The sequence below is a fragment of the Mesoplodon mirus genome, assembly GCF_964341445.2.
Source record: "Mesoplodon mirus genome assembly, chromosome: 6".
NCBI lineage: Eukaryota > Metazoa > Chordata > Mammalia > Artiodactyla > Ziphiidae > Mesoplodon > Mesoplodon mirus.
The window spans coordinates 40747943-40768807 of record NC_138982.1 but is presented as its reverse complement, the minus strand read 5'-3'; the positions used below and the strand labels follow the sequence as shown (position 1 = coordinate 40768807).

The 20865-nt window shown below is 39.2% G+C and overlaps 1 protein-coding gene across 2 annotated transcripts in view; it reads left to right on the top strand.

The window, feature by feature from the left end:
- Positions 1-13624: 13624 nt before the first annotated feature.
- IL1RAP (interleukin 1 receptor accessory protein) overlaps positions 13625-20865 on the top strand; it is a gene marked incomplete at its 3' end in the record, with an annotated part of 132398 nt that continues 125157 nt past the window's right edge. For both annotated transcript variants that reach the window (XM_082625580.1, XM_082625581.1), the window contains exon 1: positions 13625-13786. The remainder of the gene's footprint in view (positions 13787-20865) is intronic.

Genomic DNA, 20865 nt, shown 5'->3' with positions numbered 1-20865 from the left:
GGATATAGGTGGTATATCATAGTGGGTTTTTATTTTTTAAGATAGGAAACTTATATTTATTGAAATAGAAGTTGGTACAGCTACATTTTTTTACCTGTTGATCCTTAAACATTTAAATTATACTTTTAGCCCTCCTTTGAAGGATTCTCAATGAACTGTTAGTACTCAGCCTTTTACCCACAGTATACCAGGACTTGAATATATTTTGAGTCTTATCCAATAAAAACCTTGAATTATGCTATTTAAAAGGGAGGGTTAACATCATCTGTTTTGCAAAACATTAGACCTAATAATTGTCAGATTAGCCAGACCATTTCACACTGTTTTATTTAAAATCTCCTGGTAAAAGCAAAATGTCTGTATTGTATCTGCTCCATTATCTTTAATTAATTAATTAATTTATTTATAAACATCTTTATTGGCGTATAATTGTTTTACAATGGTGTGTTAGTTTCTGTTTTATAACAAGGTGAATCAGTTATACATATGTTCCCATATCTCTTCCCATATCTCTTCCCTCTTGCGACTCCCTCCCTCCCACCCTCCCTATCCCACCACTCTCGGTGGCCACAAAGCACTGAGCTGATCTCCCTGTGCTATGCAGGTGCTTCCCTATCATAGTGGTTTTGATTAGCATTTCTCTGATGATTAGTGATGCTTACCATCTTTTCACGTGCTTATTGGCCATTTGTATACCCTCTTTGGACAGGTGACTATTCAAGGTTTTTGCCTGTTTCCTAGTTGGGATATTTGCTTTTGTTCCTGAGTCATAGGAGTTCTTTATATGTTTCTGGATATTAACCTCAGGTTACCATTCAATCTTGCAATGAATACTTATGTGGATATATTTTTCTTTTTGCTTGAATTATTTCTTTAAGTAAATTTTCAGGATTGAAATTTTGTCTTGAAGAATATAATATTTTTAAGGTCTTGACTTTAATTGCCAAATTGCTTCTTCTAGGAGCTGTGTTTATTAAGCTTAGAATCATGGAAATTCAGCACTGTACCAGTAATGCCAAAATTTCACTAGCAAAATTAGGTTTAAGTTTTTTTCCAATAGTAAGCGTAAAAATGTTCCTCATTGTCTACATCTGCATTTCTTTGATTACTAGTAAAGTTGAATACTGTTCCATATTTTACATTCCCTTATTTATTAATAGTTAGATCACGTATTTGTCTATTTGACTATTGTTATTTAGGTGTTTGTCTCATGACTTTTCAAATATTTTGCAATATTGTCCCTATACATATTTTTTATTTTAGTCATGCTTTAGTTTTCATTGTAAAAAAGTTATGTGTGTGTATGCATAATAGTTAACTAAATCTTTCTGAGCTTTGAAATGTAATACTAGATTCTACTTCTTGCTATATTTTTTATTGTATATTTTCTATGATTCTTTCTTTAAAGCAAGGTCAGCCTGTACAAATTTTTTCAAGGTAACTCACAGCTGACTTGCCGGAGCTGTGGAATTTACACAATCTGCTGGCTTTCCTGAGTGGTGACCAAAATGTTAGCCTATGCTATTATGTGGACAGCTGAATATATTTGTGGAAGGAAACGCATCTTTTGTAAACATAGCACCAATAAATAAAAGGGACTTCAGGGGCAAAGAAAGTGTCTTGGTGTCAGTAGCAGCAATCAAAGCCATACTGGAAACACTATGGCCAAGAAAAGAAAGTAAAGAGTCCTGGTTTTGGGGGGGAAAGGCTGAGACATGCTGTCCCATGAATTTTACAGGAACAATAAAATTGAGGTCTCTGACCACAGAGGGTCTTTACAATGATGTAGGATAAATAGTGATATTAAATCTTGAGACCTTGGCTGAATTCCAACTTGGATAATTACATTCGGTCAATTTAAAATTCCCTCCACAGTTTCTAATGCAATGCCCTTCTGTGCTTCCTGATGCCAACCCACTGCATGTTGCTGCTCTGCATCAATAAGTAACTGGTAACCTCTACCCTGGAGAAGGCCTTGAAGCCACCAGGGGAACAGTCATTATACATATCATTGTGATCTTTCACTTCTGAAGAATCTCACTTCCAAACGTTTAGGCTGTTATAGAAAATTCTGGATATCTTGAAGTGTAGTGTATTTGGCATGGGTATTCTCCCATGACCCTACCGACCCCATTTCAGTAGATTGGGGTCAGTCAAAAAGATCTTTAGACTTCAGATCTGGTAGTCTGAATTCCAGTCTAAGGCCTCTGTCTCTTATTACATGTGTGACCTTAGGCAACTCACTCCCTTACTCTTCGACTTTCCCAAGGTTGCAGAAAACAATGCCTTAACGTGGCCAGGCCTGCCATGACTAGTCTCTCTAACTAACCTTTCCTACCTTATTTCTACATCTTCCTAAGGATAGAGATTATAGACAGGAAAACTGGACCATTTCTTTTCTTCTTGCTGTGTACTATGCCTCTGTCCCTGCTGTTACCTAAATTTCTCTTGCCTGAATGCATCTTGCCTCCCTCTCTTTTTGACAAATCCTATCCATCTTTCAAGATAAATCTCAAATACCATCTCCATAAAACCTTGCCTGATTTCTCAGCTGGAAGTCATCTTGTTATTCCATAGTATGAATGTGAGTGAGTGTACATAGCTATCATAGCTTTCATACTAGAAATTTATCTTCTTAAGTTTATTGTGCACTTCCTGTGGAACATAATACTGGATTTTACATTTACTAATTGTTTAAAATCTCTGTTTTAATCTTCATTGTCATGTGATAACTTTCTAAATAACAGAGCAGATCTCAAATAAGCAAATCATATTATAGTTCATTCAAGGTTAATAAGTATATGCAACCAAATAATCTCTTCCTTCTTGCGGACTTTATGTGATTTCAATCACTAACAATGTGTAAATTTTACCAAAGGTATTTTAAATTTAATTACCTCATGATAAAAACTGTGGGGTCATACTCTCAGCTGAATACAGTTTAAATATATAGTTTTTTAATGCAGTTTCTTTTGGAGTCTGGTTAAGTGACCATTTATGAACTTTTCAAAATTTATATTGGAACTAATATGTAATCTTAGAAACTTAGCCCTGGAAGATAACTGAAGAATCAACAAATCCAGTTTTTGTTTATATCAAATTTCAGTTTTTAGAATCACTTCTGGAGTGAGGTGATTCATCTCACACAAAGCCCATAACCCACAGGGTAGCATAAGAACTGGGCATCTCTAATTATTTGTAAAACCATTCAGAAAATAATAAAACAAAATTAAAAAGCCATGGGTGATTTACCTGCTTAGTTATAAGGGTTAATGATGACTGTTCCAGTATAATATTGCCAAGTCCATAACCATCTTAAAGGAAAGGAATTATAAGCTCAGAAAACAGAAGTGACTGTGTCCAGATCACACAGAAAAAGAGAAGCCAGACCTAGACTGGAGCTCAGGTCACCTGGCATCTGTCAAGTGCATTATTTTGCCTCTTTACTCTCCAACATCTTCACTTTTCCTTATCTTTTGCAAAATTTTTCTGTATCCAGGATAACTCTCTGACAACGTTAAATTTTACAGGTTACAACTGTAGAAATACAACATACCAGCATGTTAATCATTGATCATTTTCAAAATTAGATGCAGAAGTCTCACTGTCTCTTCTCTTTCTGCTGCTTGGGATTCAGAGCCATCCAGGTCTATCTCAGGTCTGATAATGGCTCTGGTGCTATTGTTTAATGGAGATAACCTCTGACTTAACAGAACAAACATGCTCCCTAAAGAGAGCTATCATGTACTGACTAATTCATTCATCAGGTAGGTTATAACTCTATAGTGCTTCAGTTCTCATGAAGAGTGTGTGTGTGAATAAAACTACAAAGGGAGTATTTTACCCCAACAGAAATGAAGATATTGATACCATAGTAAGTCAAACTCTGTCACCTGTGATAATATGTTTTCCTTGATTGTGTTTACTTTGTGAAAATTGATCATGCTCTACACATATGATTAGTACAATTTTATGAATTCATGTTATGCTTCCATAAAATGTTTATTGTAAATAATAACAACAATACTAACAAAACAACACTGCCCTAGCCTTGCATTTAGGGTAAGGCAGAGAATGAGAAAAAACTACAAGTTCTAGAGTAAAACTTTAAAACGTAGCTTTATATCTTCCTAGCTCTGTGATGTTGGGCAACTCTTTACCTCTATGAGCCTCAGAATTTTTCATATCTCTTAAATAAGAAAAATAAATATGTACTGACAATCCTGCAGCCTGTGGAATGAAAACCACATTCACAGAAAGATAGACAAAATGAAAAGGCAGAGGACTATGTACCAGATGAAGCAACAAGATAAAACCCCAGAAAAACAACTAAATGAGTGGAGATAGGCAAACTTCCAGAAAAAAAAAAAATTCAGAATAATGATAGTGAAGATGACCCAGGACCTCAGAAAAAGAATGGAGGCAAAAATTGAGAAGATGTAAGAAATGTTTAACAAAGACCTAGAAGAATTAAAGAACAAACAAACAGAGATGAACAATACAATAAGTGAAATGAAAACTACACTAGAAGGAATCAATAGCAGAATAACTGAGGCAGAAAAATGGATAAGTGACCTGGAAGACAGAATGGTGGAATTCACTGTTGCAGAACAGAATGAAGAAAAAAGGATGAAAAGAAATGAAGACAGCCTAAAAGACCTCTGGGACAACATGAAACAATAACATTTGCATTATGAGGATCCCAGAAGGAGAAGAGAGAGAGAAAGAACCCGAGAAAATATTTGAAGAGATTATAGTCAAAAACTTCCTTAACATGGGAAAGGAAATAGCCACCCAAGGCCAGGAAGTGCAGGGAGTCCCATACAGGATAAACCCAAGGAGAAACACGCCAAGACACATAGTAATTAAACTGGCAAAAATTAAAGACAAAGAAAAATTATTGAAAGCAGCATGGGAAAAATGACAAATAACACACAAGGGGACTCCCAAAAGGTTAACAGCTGATTTCTCAGCAGAAACTCTACAAGCCAGAAGGGAGTGGCATGACATATTTAAAGTGATGAAAGGGAAGAACTTACAACCAAGATTACTCTACCTGGCAAGGATCACATTCAGATTCAATGGAGAAATCAAAAGCTTTACAGACAAGCAAAAGCTAAGAGAATTCAGCACCACCAAACCAGCTCTACCACAAATGCTAAAGGAATGTCTCTAAGTGGGAGACACAAAAGAAGAAAAGGACCTACAAAAACACACCCAAAACAATTAAGAAAATGGTAAAAGGACATGCATATCGATAATTACCTTAAACGTCAAAGGATTAAATGCTCCAACAAAAAGACACAGGCTCGCTGAATGGATACAAAAACAAGACCCATATATATGCTGTCTACAAGAGACCCACTTCAGACCTAGAGACACATACAGACTGAAAGTGAGGGGATGGAAAAAGATATTCCATGCTAATGGAAATCAAAAGAAAGCTGGAGTAGCAATACTCATATCAGATAAAATAGACTTTAAAATAAAGAATGTTACAAGAAACAAGGAATGTTACATAATGATCAAGGGATCAATCCAAGAAGAAGATATAACAATTATAAACATATATGCACCCAACGTAGGAGCACCTCAAAACATAAGGCAACTGCTAGCAGCTATAAAAGAGGAAATAAACAGGAACAAAATAGTGGGGAACCTTAACACCTCACTTACACCAATGGATAGATCATCCAGACAGAAAATTAATAAGGAAACACAAGTTTTAAATGACACAATAGACCAGATAGATTTAATTGATATTTATAGGGCATTCCATCCAAAAACAGCAGATTACACTTTCTTCTCAAGTGCACATGGAACATGGAACATTCTCCAGGATAGATCACATCTTGGGTCACAAATCACAAATCAAGCCTTGGTAAATTTAAGAAAATTGTAATTATAGCAAGCATCATTTCCGACCACAATGCTATGAGATTAGAAATCAGTTACAGGGGAAAAACAAAAAACACAAACACATGGAGGCTAAACAATACGCTACTGAAGAACCAAGATATCACTGTAGAAATCAAAAAGGAAATAAAAAAAAATACCTAGAGACAAATTACAATGAAAACATGATGATCCAAAACCTATGAAATACAGTAAAAACAGGGTTTTGGGGGGTTTTTTTTGTAATTTTTTTTCTGTTTCCCCATTTTTATTTTTTATTTTTTTTCACACACACACTGTATTTTATTTTTACAAGAGATAAATTAAGTACCACCAAGCATTGTAAATGGATGACCACAACAAAAGCAACAATGATTGCAATTATCAAACATGAAACACACTCATACTATGTCATAATATTGACATTCAGTCCAGTAATCCTCCACAGTAACAGCTCCTTTACTTTTCAGTGAAAATTGTTTTGTATATTTTTACCTCTGAGTACTTGTGGACAGTTTTACTTCTTCTTTTCCAATTTGTATTCCTTTTATTTCTTTTTCTTCTCTGATTGCCATGGCTAGGACTTCCAAAACTATGTTGAATAATAGTGGTGAGAGTGGACATCCTTGTCTCGTTCCTGAACTTAGAGGAAATGTTTTCAATTTTTCACCGTTGAGAATGATGTTTGCTGTGGGTTTGTCATATATGGCCTTTATTATGTTGAGGTATGTTCCCTCTATGCCCACTTTCTGGAGAGCTTTTATCATAAATGGGTGTTGAATTTTGTCAAAAGCTTTTCCCCCATATATTGAGATGATCATATGGTTTTTATTCTTCAGTTTGTTAATGTGATGTATCATATTGATTGATTTGCATATATTGAAGAATCCTTGGATCCCTGGGATAAATCCCACTTGATCATGGTGTATGATCCTTTTAATGTGTTGTTGGATTCTGTTTGCTAGTATTTTGTTGAGGATTTTTTCATTTTTGCATTCATCAGTGATATTGGTCTTTAATTTTCTTTTTTTGTAGTATCTTTTGTACTATCTGTAGTATCTTTTTTTGTAGTTTTGGAAGTCCTAGTCATGGCAATCAGAGATGAAAAATAAATAAAAGGAATGCAAATTGAAAAAGAAAAATTAAAATTGTCACTGTTTGAAGATGAGATGATATTTTACATAGATAACCCTAGACATGCCACCGGAAAATTATTACAGCTAATCAATGAATTTGGTAAAGTTGCAGGAGACAAAATTAATGCACAGAAATCTCTTGCATTCTTATACTCTAACAACGAAAAGTCAGAAAGAGAAATTAAGGAAACTATCCCATTCACCATTGCAACAAAAAGAATAAAATACCTAGGAAAAACCTACCTTAGGAGGTAAAAGACCTGTACTTAGAAAACTATAAGCCACTGATGAAAGAAATCAAAGATGACACAAACAGATGGAGAGATATACCATGTTCTTGGATTGGAAGAATCAATATTGTGAAAATGACTATACTACCCAAAGCAATCTACAGATTCAATGCAATCCCTATCAAATTACCAATGACATTTTTTTACAGAACTAGAACAAAAATTAAAATTTGTATGGAGACAGAAAAGACGTCAAATAGCCAAAGCAATCTTGAGGGAAAAAAAACGGAGCTGGAGGAATCAGACTCGCTGACTTCAGACTATATTACAAAGCTACAGTAATCAAGATAATATTGTACTGGCAGAGAAACAGAGGTATAGATCAATGGAACAAGATAGAAAGCCCAGAGATAAACCCAAGCCCGTATGGTCAACTAATCTATGACAAAGGAGGCAAGGATATACAATGGAGAAAAGACAGTCTCTTCAATAAGTGGTGCTGGGAAAACTAGACAGCTACATACAAAGTAATGATATTAGAACACTCCATAACACCATACACAAAAATAAGCTCAAAATGGATTAAAGACCTAAATGTAAGACCAGACACTATAAAACTCTTAGAGGAAAACCTAGGAAGAACACTCTTTGACATAAATCACAGCAAGATCTTTTTTGACCCACCTCCTAGAGTAATGGAAATAAAAAACAGAAATAAACAAATGGGACCTAATGAAACTTCAAAGCTTTTACCCAGCAAAGAAACTATAAACAAGATGAAAAGACAACCTTCAGAATGGGAGAAAATATTTGCAAATGAATCAACAGAAAAAAGATTAATTTCCAAAATATATAAACAGCCTGTGCATCTCAGTATTAAAAAAATGAACAACCCAATCAAAAAATGGGCAGACTTAAATAGACATTTCTCCAAAGAAGACATACAAATGGCCAAGAGGCACATGAAAAGCTGGTCAACATTGCTAATTATTAGAGAAATGCAAATCAAATCTACAATGAGGCATCTCACCCTGGTTAAAATGGGCATCATCAGAAAATCTACAAACAACAAATGCTGGAGAGGGTGTGGAGAAAAGGGAACACTCTTGCACTGTTGGTGGGAATGTAAATTGATACAGACACTATGGAGAACAGTATGGAGGTTCCTTAAAATCTAAAAAATAGAATTACCATATGACTCAGCAATCTCACTACTGGGCATATACCCTATGAAAACCATAATTCAAAAAGACACATGCACCTCAATGTTCATTGGAACACTATTTACAATAGCCAGGTCATGGAAGCAACCTAAATGCCCATTGACAGACGAATGGATAAAGAAGATGTGGCACATATATACAATGGAATATTACTCAGCCATAAAATGAACGAAATTGGGTGATTTGTAGAAACGTGGATGGACCTAGAGACTGTCATACAGAGTGAAGTAATTCAGAAAGAGAAAAACAAATATCGTATACTAACGCATATATGTGGAATCTAGAAAAATGGTACAGGTGAACTGGTTTGCAAGGCAGAAATAGAGACACAGATATAGAGAACAAGCACATGGACACCAAGGTGGGAAAGTGGGTGGGATGAATTGGGAGACTGGGATTGACATGTATACACTAATATGTATAAAATAGATAACTAATAAGAACCTGCTGTATAAAAAGTAAATAAATAAAGTTAAATTAAAAAAATAAATACCTACCTCATGGAGATGCTGTGATGATAATATAATATTTGTAAGAAGCACCAGGCTTGGAGAGCACCTGGCCCTCAACAGATGTCAGTAATTGATTCATTTGTTCACTTTTTATTTCAAGCACCATTCTGTGATATAAAAGCCAATAAGTCACAGTTCTTGCTTTGTAATGAGCAATTTCAATAATATTTTCCCCATTTTTATTCCAATATCCAATTAAAGTACATTTTTTCCACTTTTCTTTTCCCATTACCTCCCGCGTGTTTTCTAGCTGGAGTCAGGGGAGTCTGACTCTTCCCCTTTCCCACCTCTTGGGGCCATGTGCAAACACCTTCCTCTGGGTTCATATGGAGGACTGCACTCTGTTTACAAAAGCACTTACCGCGTCACGTTGAAGTTATTTTATTTATATGTCAAGCAATAGTTGGATGGATAAATGAATGCTTTTCCTTTGTCCTGTAGTGTCTTACTACTTCCTCCTTTGTCACCATACATCTTTATTTCACCTCTCCTTCCAGTCCCTGCTATGACACCCTCTCTGTTTCTTTCCTTGATCCCCTCCAAACAGAAGAAATTTTCGTTCCTCAATACTCCAAGAGTACTTTATTTCAACTTTTTGGGGGACCTCATGGTAGTATGGGAAAATGCGACCTTGAGAATTTGTTAAACCTGAAGTTTGCTATTGGGTTCAACCTTAACTAGCTGTGTGTTCTTAGGTTAGTAAGCTTCTCTCACTCTATTATCTCACCAGTAAAAGAAGGGAAAACTATGTCTATTTCTGAAGGCTATTGTAAAGCTTAGAAATAATGCATGTTCAAAGGACATGCCACATAATAGTTGTTCATTGGAGGGGAGGTATTATTTCAACCTTGTTTTGTATAATCTATGTAGACATTGTGTCTTTTTCTATTATGAAAGATCCACGTCGACCCTATTTCAGCATTGCTCACCGTGCTCATGTAGAGCAAATATTCAACACATGTTTGAATACACGAATGAGAAAAAGATAAAACAAATTCCCCAATGCTGGTGGCAGAGAAAGAATCCTATACACAGTCTCTGAATCTCAGATGACTAGTTGAAAATCCCTCTCTGGAGATGAGTAATATAACAAGTGCCTGCCTGTTAGGGGATCATTCAAGCTTCCTATTGCTGCACAGAAAGAAAAAATAGGGCTGAATGGCATAGCCCTCTCATATTGCTGTAAGAACAAGCAAATATTAGCATGATTTTAACTGAAATGGACTGGTTGTTATTCACCAGATGGTGACCAATTTAGATTGAGTCTGCCCAAAAGGATATTGCAGGGGTTTGGCTTATGGGACAAGACAGGTTATGGTATCTATGTGAAGAGTATGCCTTCCATTTTGATTAGATTTTTGGAGGCTGGAAGCTGGTAAATGTGTTGTTAACTACTTACAAGGCTAAGTTAGAAACATAAAGATAAGTTTCTCCTGTTTACGTGCAAAGTTCTTGTCTTCAAATTTCCTGCTGTAGTGAAGTGTCAACATTGCATAATAACCATCCCCCAAGACTTTATTAAAATCCTGACCTTTGCTTCAAAGCTTCTGTTTGGAAGGAGAAAAGTAAGGAGAGAAAATTAGGTCTTTTCTAACAGTCTCCAGGAGCTTTGGGCCATAGGCCAAGAAGACTCAGTCTGTCAAAACATGTCTTTGTCCCTCACCCTGTCACTCATCTAGATCCGGTCCCTTGGAGGTGCTGGAGGAGCATCATTGTGAAGACAAGCATTCTAAGGGAGGAGGAGCCAGCCTTAAAGGAGAAGCAAATGGGAGGTTGGGGTGCTTTATGTAAACATAAAGAGTTGGTTTTGAACAAGTGAAATTTGAAATGTGTATGAAACATCTAAGAAGAGATAGTAAGGAGACAATAGTAGTGGCTTCCTACTGTGGATTTAAGTTTGCAAGTTTTTATCTCATAGATGTTTGAGATGAGATCCCCTAGGGAGGGACTAAGCACACCAAGGATTGAGCTCTGGGACATTCTAACTCTCAGAGGTCACCAAGAGGTAAAGGATCCAATGAAAGAGTCTGGAAAGGAGCAGCAGAAGAAATTGATGGGAAACAAGGAGTCAAATAAAAAGGAGTTTGAAGGAGAAACTGAACAACTGTGTCTGATGCTGCTAAATAGGTCAAGTAAGATGAAGACCACAAATTGACCACTGAATTTGGCAAAGTGAAAGTCATTAGATACCTTAACTATGGAGTATTAGGGACAAAAGTCTGACTGGATTGGTTCAAGGAGAAAGCAAAATTCTGTGGCCCCCTTAGAACTACTGCAAAATTATTAAAGATAACCTGAAAAAAGAAGTAGCGGTTAGTAGCAGAGGGAAGAAGAGAGTAATGATGCTTTTCCAAATATTCAGTCAATTTCAAAATATTTTTCTGAGCATTTCTTACGCACCCAATACTGTTAGGCACTGACACCAATGAGTTTGCAGCCTCATTCATTCATTCACTTAGGCCACAGTTGTTCATTGAATGCCTAGTATGTGAGTTTTCAAACATTTTTTAATTGTTACAATAAAATTTTGCTGTTAAGCAAATTTAAAAAAGAAAAATACTCCCATAATTCTGACACATTAACACTTTCCACATTTCTTTCAATTACTGTCAATTTTTTCATACATTTTATACAACCTGACTAACTATATTGTAAGCCTTTTCCTTTGTAGACACAGTTTCATAGTCTGTTAATTATGGCAGCAAATACTTTATTGTGTGAATATACAGCATTGGTTATCTAACCATTTTCATTCCCAGTCACTTATGTTGTCTTAAAATTACAGTATTTAATACAGTGATGACTTGTCTATATGACATCATCCTCATTAAACTATGAGTAGCTCCTCAAAGTGAAAGACTATGTCTGGTTCAGTTCTGAATCACCAACGTGTGCCTGACACAGAGTAAGGACTTCTAGAAAGCACATGAGACCATCTAGTTGGGTAGTTAAGAGCAAGGAGACTGCCTCAGTTCTCATTTTGCATTCTCTTCTTGTAGGTTTGTGGCCTTGGACAAGATACAACTTCTCTATGTCTCATCTATAAATTGGAGATAATAATAGTACCTTATAAATTATTGTGAGAATTAGCTGATACATGCAAAGTGCCTGCTGCATTGTAAGCACATGTTACAAGAGTGTTCAATGAATGTATTATATAAGAAAAAAAATGGATGCCCTGAAATATATTTAATGAGTGAATAATACATCAAAGAGCAGTTTTACTTCTGCTTCATACAATAAACTTTTAAAATTTTATATTGTTTCCTTTTTGGCTTAATAACAATGTCGTGAGCATGTACTGTGTGCCAGATATCCAGAGACAAATCATTTCTCAGGATTAATTTCCATAAGTGATATCAATAAATGAAACAACATGAACATTGCTACAGCTTCAATTATACTGTGGTTTTCCCTTGGGGAGTTAAACACTTTGAGGGCAGGGGCAGTGTGTGAGTTTTGCACTGCTGTCCATCTTTAGCTGGTACCTAGAGACTGGCACCTCCTACTTCCACCTACTAGTTCATGAGGACCTTTTCTTCTTTCCTGTCTTTTTTCCCCGTCTCTTTAATTGCTTTCTTTGGATCTCAATTTCTTGGATAAATAAATAAATACGATTCAATTAGGTAACTCTAAGAGCAGAAGAAAAGTCATGGAGGTGGTGGAGTAAAGCATGTGTGAAGAGACAAGTCAACTTGGTAGATAGCTTTTGTTAGGGAGTCCCAGAAATGGGGAAAAGTGATGAAGGGCCTTGCCAGTCAGGAAGACATTGTGATGGACTAGCGATAGAGAACAAGAGAAGGTTCTTGAGCAAAGGAGTTGACAGTCATTGTAAAGCTTCTCAGGATGACTATACAGACTACCATCTAGAGTGTTAGAGGGTGGCGGAGGGCTCTCTCAGAAATCTGGAGAAACGGGAGTGCATGAAAGGGAGTAATTCTTTTGAGATTGTTTGCTTCTATAATGATTATTTCATTCATTCACTCATTCAGTGCACATGTATTGAGTGCCAACTTTGTGCCAGGCACCGTCCTAGGCACACTGGGTATACACCAGTGGAAAATACAGGTTCCTTTTGGCTGTCCTGAGCAGTAGTTTGTTCCCATGACTGTCACTTTTGTAGCGGAGAGGAGCGCCAGGCCACCGAGATTGAGTCTGTTTCTTCCCGTCGCGCTCTGGGCTTGGCACACGATGGGGGCTCAAATCCTGCGGCCTGAATTGATTTATGGCCTTGGTGCAGCACGAGAGCTAAATACACAGAGCCGGAAAGAAAAGGCGATCTCGACTGTGAGGCCAGGATACTGCAATGAGCGCAAGTATGCGTCTATGTGTATAGCCGGGGACGCATCTCCCCAGGGCGCCTGGCATCGTGCCAAGCTGCAGGACCCACGCTGTCCCTTCCTGCGCGGTCCAGCCGGCACAGGCGGTGGCTGAAAGGCCTAGCGCAGCCTCTTGCCGGTCGCTGGCCCGGCGCCGCTCCTCCTCGCCGCGGGCGGGGCCGATCTCGGTGCCGCCCCGCGGCCTCCGCTCTGGGGAGCGCTGGTGGCTGGCGAGGCGGAGGGTGGAGCGGCAGCCGCGCAGCGCCGGCCAATCGCGCGGCGGCAGGGGAGGAGCCCCAAAGGGGGAAAAAAGAAAGTGCGGCGGAAAGTAAGAGGCTCGTTGCTGGAAGACTGGCCGGATCCGGGTCCCCGGGACTCTGCTTTGGCCAAGCGCACCGAAAGACACGGTGCTGGGCGATCCTGCACCCATCCCCGCCGCCTTCGCTGCGCCCGCTCTGCCTCCCAGGAAAGGTGAGTCTCGCGCGGTGATGAGGGCTCGGGGGATCACCGATCTACAGAATCTCAAGGTGGAAGAATTCTTAAGCATCGTCTCCTTCAACCCTATTTTACAGAAGGGCAAACTGAGGCACAGAGCGAGACAGCGGCTGGGATAGATCACAGCTAAGTTAGTGCCGTGGGCAGGACTCGAACCCACTGTCCAGAGTCCCGTCTTCGCTTTGTAGGCATTTAAGCAACGCAGTTGTGTGAGGGCTGCGCGTCACTGCAGCCGTCTCCCAGCTCTTTAAGGGATGTACCCCGGTATACCCCCGGCCTTGGTTTCTCTGGAGTGCTGCTGTGAACGGTGAGGATAGAAGGGGGCAGTGTGTCCCAGCGTTGCCACTGGGTATCACGTCGTTTCCAGCTTGGACCTGTGACAGCCTGGGTAAAGGCTGCTTGCAGCCTCTCTTTCTCTTCCCCTGACCTGTTTTCTCAGAAGGATGCTCCGCCGAGGGTGTCCGTCAGACTCCTGGTAGAGTCCATGGAGAGGTGAGGGACGTCCGGGCGCCAATCACCTCGTTTGGTACAGTGCTCTCTCCAGCCCCAAGGGAAGCGGGGCCGGTCGTCCTGTGGGAAATAGGATGCTTCTCTTACAGGAATAGCTGACCTCACGGAGCCATAGCCCCTCTCACTTCTAAGCCCTGGGAGGGAGCAAGGAAGCTGAGTTAAAGAGAAAAATCACAAACACAAAAGCAAACTTCTGCCGTTTCCTTTAAGAGCCAGTTCCCAGTCTGTCTTGCCTCCACCCGCTGGTTGTGAAATTGTGAAACACTTCTAGGTTAGCTACCAGCTGAGGAGGAGGATTTACCTGGCCTTCACTCCAGCTCTGCCACCTATTAGCCGTGTGAACTTGGGCAAGTTATCCAATCTTTCTGATACTCAGTTTTGTTTTGTTTTGTTTCCAGCCATAAAATGGAGATTTTCACGGTCATAATGATCCCTTAGGGCACTTGGGAGGATGAAACAGGATAATTCAAATAACATGCTTAGAACAGTGCCTGGCTTGGCACCTGTTCAGTTTGACATTGATGGCAACAATTATAAATATTACTGCATAGTAACCTTGGAGACAGTGGGTTTTTAGGAAGCTGAATTTTCAGATAGGGTGACTTTTTTTTTTTTTTTTTTTAATCTAGATGTTGTGGTTTTTTCTTCTTTGGAGTTTGAACAGGTCTTTTATAGTGTTTTCTGAATGCCCTCTACATGTGACTTTGATCGTAGATGCTTGACTTGGTGTATAAGATGTTTCCCAGTGATGCCAATGCCCTGCTAGTTTTTAGGCCAAGCCTCAGGTCTGTGAAACTTTGATCTGAGGCATCCTTTACTGGCAAAGAGGGTCTTGAATTTGATGAGAGGTAGAAAGACAAGAGGAGAAGTTGCAAGTTTCATCTATGTCACAGACCGTTCTAAGCCTTTTTTTCCCCCTGTGTCAGGTCAGACAAGCAGCTTTATATTTCTCAGCTAATATAGGAAAACAACAAGATTCCCGTGTATTTCTTTTGGATTATACAGTGATGCTGCTAAATTCAGTCTCTTTTGGACACAAACTTACCTCATATAAACACAAACATCCACATGTGCCCTCACTAGGCTTCCTTTATTATTGTCATTATTGATATTTTAAAATGAAATACTGTCCTTTACATACCCCCCACCTGGCTCATAACAATTGATTTTATTCTGATTGACTTCATACAGTTTTTACTATCATCCCCTGGCTATGCCTTAAGTCCCTGAACTGAGCATCCAGTATTTATAGTTGGCTACCTGCTCCACAGTCCATCACATATACCTGTGTTATTGATGTATGCAGAGCAGGGATGTGATACACCTTGAGGAAAGGAAAGAGTTCGGTGGTACCCTCTTAGGTAGCTCCCGCACCAGACATTTGCAGAGGATTGGATCGCTTGCTTCCGTCAGCCTGTTCCGTGTGCATGCATTATGATGAGCTGGCCAGGATACATCTGAACGCGTGCCTGAGAGACTGGGGACTTGTAGGGAAAAGGAGAATGTTCAAAATAAGGTCAGAACAAGGGGATGGGAGATTGAAAGCTAATTCCTTTTAGTTCTGGTTTTTTAAAGAAAGGATAGTCAGTTATACCCTTTCTCCTTATAGAGATTATTTGTTACCAAATATATATATATATATAACTTTAAAATTTCCACAGTGTATTCCATATATATTATCTTCCTTGTTACTTGCAATAGCCTTGAGAGAAGGACATGGCGGACATATTAATAGTGGAAGGATAATATAATGATATGATAAAGTATGAAAAAAGCTGGTTTTGTTGTCAAATTCAGATTTCAGCTCTAATTCCTATGTAGCTGGGTAATACTAAGCAATTTATTTCACCATTTAGAGTTTCTGTTTTATCCAATTCTAAAGTGAAATAAAAAAAAAAGCTTACCCCAAGGATGCATGTGAGGATTAAATTAAGTAGTATAATGTAAAGTACATGTAGTGAGTAAGTGCTCATTAAATGATATTTCTTCTTAGTTGATCTCAGTTTATTGAGAAAAAAATTGAGTAAGAGTCAGAGAAATGAGAAGTTGCCCAGGGTCACATGGTTCATAAGTTTCAGCCTTGGGAATACAGATCACAGCTTTTGACTTCTAGTTAAGGGCTTTTCCATCACACCCTGTCATCTCTCCAATGAGATCTTCAACAATTTACTTCAGTTGTTGGGTTGACCTTATTTGTTTGGTGATTTCAGGGTATCCTTTTTGTCCCAAAGAGGATATTTCCTTGCTAAGAGAACTATGATCTGTAGAGTTTAGTGGGGCCAGCTCTCAGGAGAGGAAGTTTCAGGGTGATGATCTCTAAGGCAGCCTGCCGACTCACATGTGTTTGAAGTAATGTACCTTCAATTCCTAGGAGTGAGGGTACTATGAGGACATAAAGCTTAGAATTATGTCATGTTTTTCTTCCTGTTCTGAGTGGTTTCTTTTTTCTGCCATCCTCGTGCTAATACGCAGGCTGTTAAGAAGATTGAGGAACGAATATCATGAGTGACCATACCATTTTTCTCTTCTTTTGCTAATTCCAAAGTCAGAAAGGATGGAATATAGTGAACAGTGTACAGAGGCAGCATTCGCAGGAAAGGCCACTGCTGGCTGGTGATGCTGATCATTGGTCTGGAGTTTCAATCCTCCCTGTGGAAACTGACGGCTGCAGGCTTATGTAGGAAAATGAACAGATCGGTTTCCGGCCCAGGCAATGGGGCCATTTATCTGTTGAGACTTCCCACAGGCCTTTAGGTTTCTTTGCTTTGCAGCAAGCAGACAGGCTTGTAAAGGCAGTTTGGGGAGAAACGCTGTGCTCCTTGCGTTTGGCCTATGGAAGCATATGTTTGCTTTTGCCAAAAGGTAGGCAGTCAGCGGCATCTTAACCTGGCACGGTTAGAAAAGCAGAATGTAGCTGTAGAAAATCAGAGGAAGAAGCAGAAGGAAAAAATAAAGGTTATCTCCAATATACACAGTTTCATTTGTTGCTCAACTTTGTCAGGCTTTTGCTGGTGACACAGATGTAGGATCTGTTGAGTCACTATTGTCTTGCCCGTGAAATATTAAAGAGAGCCACCTACTGTGCTCTTTGCTCATTTTGGAAATTGTTCTGTGGGAGAATAAAAACCCCAAAGAACAGGAAGGTTACAGAACATTTGGTATCTTATATTTTGGGGGATTAAATCAGGTTAGCTACTGATTTGCTCTTTTTTTTTCTCCTTTTTGAAAGTGAGAATGCATGGTTTACACTGACAAGTTTGTTAGGAGACCTCCTTCTAGCCTGACCATGTTCTGCCTAGCTCTAGCAGCTGTGGCAGTGTGGAGTCTTAGCGTCTGGAGGGTACCTCAGGCAAATTATTATGTTGAGATGTGCCTCGGTCTCCTCAGCTGGGAAACAGGAACACTGATGCCTACCTAGAAGCTTGAGTCTCTTTCTCAGTGCCTTTTTCATAGGAGGCGTTTAATGAACATGAATTCTTTCTTCTGCCATCAGTTCTTTCAGTTTATTAGTCTGTTCAGTTGTGAAAATCAAAATTTAATAGCCGCCCTTTAGTGAACTCCATCATGGCTTGTACTGAGTGTTTTACATCTGTCATCTCATTCAGTCCTGGCAGTAATCCTGTGTTTTTTTTTTTTTTTTTTTTTTTTTTTTGTGATACGTGGGCCTCTCACTGCTGTGACCTCTCCCATTGCGGAGCACAGGCTCCGGATGCGCAGGCTCAGCGGCCATGGCTCACGGGCCCAGCCACTCTGCAGCATGTGGGATCTTCCCGGACCGGGGCATGAACCCGTGTCCCCTGCATCGGCAGGTGGACTCTCAACCACTGCGACACCAGGGAAGCCCAATCCTGTCTATTTTTTGAGCCACCTGAGACTCAGAGAGGTTAAATAGCAGGACCTTATCGCGTAACACAAAGCAAGCACCAATGCTGAGACTCATCTCTGCATTTCATTTCAGAGCTAGGAAAGACCTGAAATTGTGCAGCCTCTGGACTAGAAGTGAGGATGTGAATTAGGACCCATGACCCACCCATCCCCATCCTGTCTTTCTGATCCTGGTATTATCTTGCCTGTGCCTGGGAAGTCGCTTTACCTTTGGGCCTAAAGTATGAGACAGCTGGTCTAGTTCATCTCTAAGGCTCTTCTGCTACAATACATTGTCATTTTTTTTAAAGATTCCTTTCAACTCTGAAATTCTATTGCCACATCTCTTTGTAAAAGTCAAGGCTAAAGATTGAAAGGGGAATAAAGAGAAAATACCCTGATTGTATTATGCCAAGAAATCTATTTTCTGGTTAAACAGAGGAGGGCAAGGGAAATCAGCATTCATTGGTGCATGTACTTCTGTCATTTCATTTAAGCATAAAAATAACTCTCAGGTCCATATTATTGTCTACCTTTTACAGATGAAAGAACTGAGGTTCTGAGAGACTTAGAGAATTGCCCACAGTTATCCAATTAGTGAGAATTAGATGTGTGTGCCTGAGCACAAAGCTCTTCGGTCTACTATCCCATGTTTACTAGACACCACAGCGTAAGACCTGAGGACTCGTATAACTAGATCCATAAATGTCCCCTCCTTGTGTCCTCACACCACCTCAGGTGCTATCTCCTTTCCCCTGCTTTCCTTCCCAAACCTACTACTCAAATCCCTTCTTGATTCTTCCCAGTTTTGGAGAACCCTTTAAATGCTTGTAACATATTTCTCTATATATTATAATTAAACTTTTTTTTAAAGTTTCTTTTTTAACTGTGGGCCAGTAATTTGTCCCTTTGTATTCTTGTCCAAGTCCCTGATTAGCACCCAAGCAGCTGAGAGCATGTTTTATCCTGCCCCATGCCTAGCACAGTGCCCTGTACTCAAAAGGTTGAGTTAAATAGACGATGGATTCATGCTGTGTCAGGTACGCCCAGCATTGGCTTTCTAGTTTTCTCATACTTTATCATATCATTAATTATTTCAAAGGCCATCTCTACAGACTAATAAGGTAACTTTATTTTATTGTTTTTTAATTTTGTGGTCACAAAATCAGACAAATGGTAAGGAGTCACAGACTCTAATAAGATTGAACACCACTGGCTCAGTCGTGGAAAAAGACATTTTTATCCCAATAATACAGGACATTTTGCAGCAAGCACAATGAAGGAGGACACTGAAGTTCCTGCATGCATTTACTGACAACAAGGCCAGTGTCAAGTGTCCTAAATAAATTACCTGAAAGAAAGTAGGAAGTTTCCAGGGAAGTGGGCAGCTGCAGTGAGCTTTGATCTCACTTTCTAAAAGCAGTGAAGAATTCATACCAGTCCAGCTATTATTTGATATAATTGGACATGAGGGCAGGTGACCTTTTATGTCTAGTTTATATGTAGGAGATGCCTGTAGTTTCTTCCTGTCTGACACATAAGTCCTTATGATTACACTGGCTTCCTCTTTTCCCAGTCAGCGCTAAAGGCAACAGAAAAGAGAACCCGTCATTTCTGAAGATGTTCTTTTCATAGATAACATGGTTTCTTATGCCAGTTTTGGTTAGATGCTATGGTGACCTAAAATTGTGGTTGTGTAACATCATGGGCTTTAGCATCAGACCACCTTCCCTGGATTTGACCTTAGATAAGTTATTTCGTTTATCCCTACTTTATGCTCATCATTTGTAAAAAGGGGATCATAAAACCCATTTCATCCAGCTTTTGGTAGGTGTCAGTCAGGTGCCAAAACATTTGTTAAGAGCCTGGTGTGTGGGGATTTTAACCTTCATTATGATTAACAACTATGGAGATATTCAACTGCATGCCCAAATCAATATTGGATTAGAAAGTAGAAGACCTAGATTCAAATTAACAGTTTTTGTTTTTTTATAGAATTTTAAGCCCTCAAAATACTTATTATTATATATGCACATGCACACAAGTAATTTTTTCTAACAATAATCTGAGGTAATCAAAGTAATTGTTCTCAACACCATTTTACATCCTGAGTCTGAGAGGCTAAATATTTTCTAAGGCCACACAGCCAGCGAATAGTGGAGTTGGGACTTGCACCCTAGATTTCTCACTCCAAGGTTATGCTTTTTCCCTCTCAATCATTCAGTGCAACAACCCTGGTACTGGTTAGTGGTTTTTCCTTCTCTAAGAGGCCTTTTTCTAACCTCCAGAGTGAGGAACTTGGACAAGGTCCTCTCTAAGGCATGTTGTTCTATGAATCTGTGCCTGGAAGGTAATGACTTAGGAGACACCGTGAAAAGCTAAGAATAGATCCATACTCTTAGTTCCACAGAGGCATCCACATGTCAGCATGTGGAGCATCATCAAATCCAGATACCTGGCAGCCTCCTTGCCCTCAATGAGAATCACAAGTGACCACTGCGTTAGGAGTCACATCCATAAAGACACTTTCTATGTCCTTAAGGATGTGATTCTGCTACATTCCCACAACCTGCAAACTGTTTTCTCCCTCTGGATCCAGGTTTCGGGGTGGGAGGAGTACACAGACACCTGGGTTAGGCACAGTGACATTGTTTTGGGGGGAAATAAAAGGAGAGCTTTTT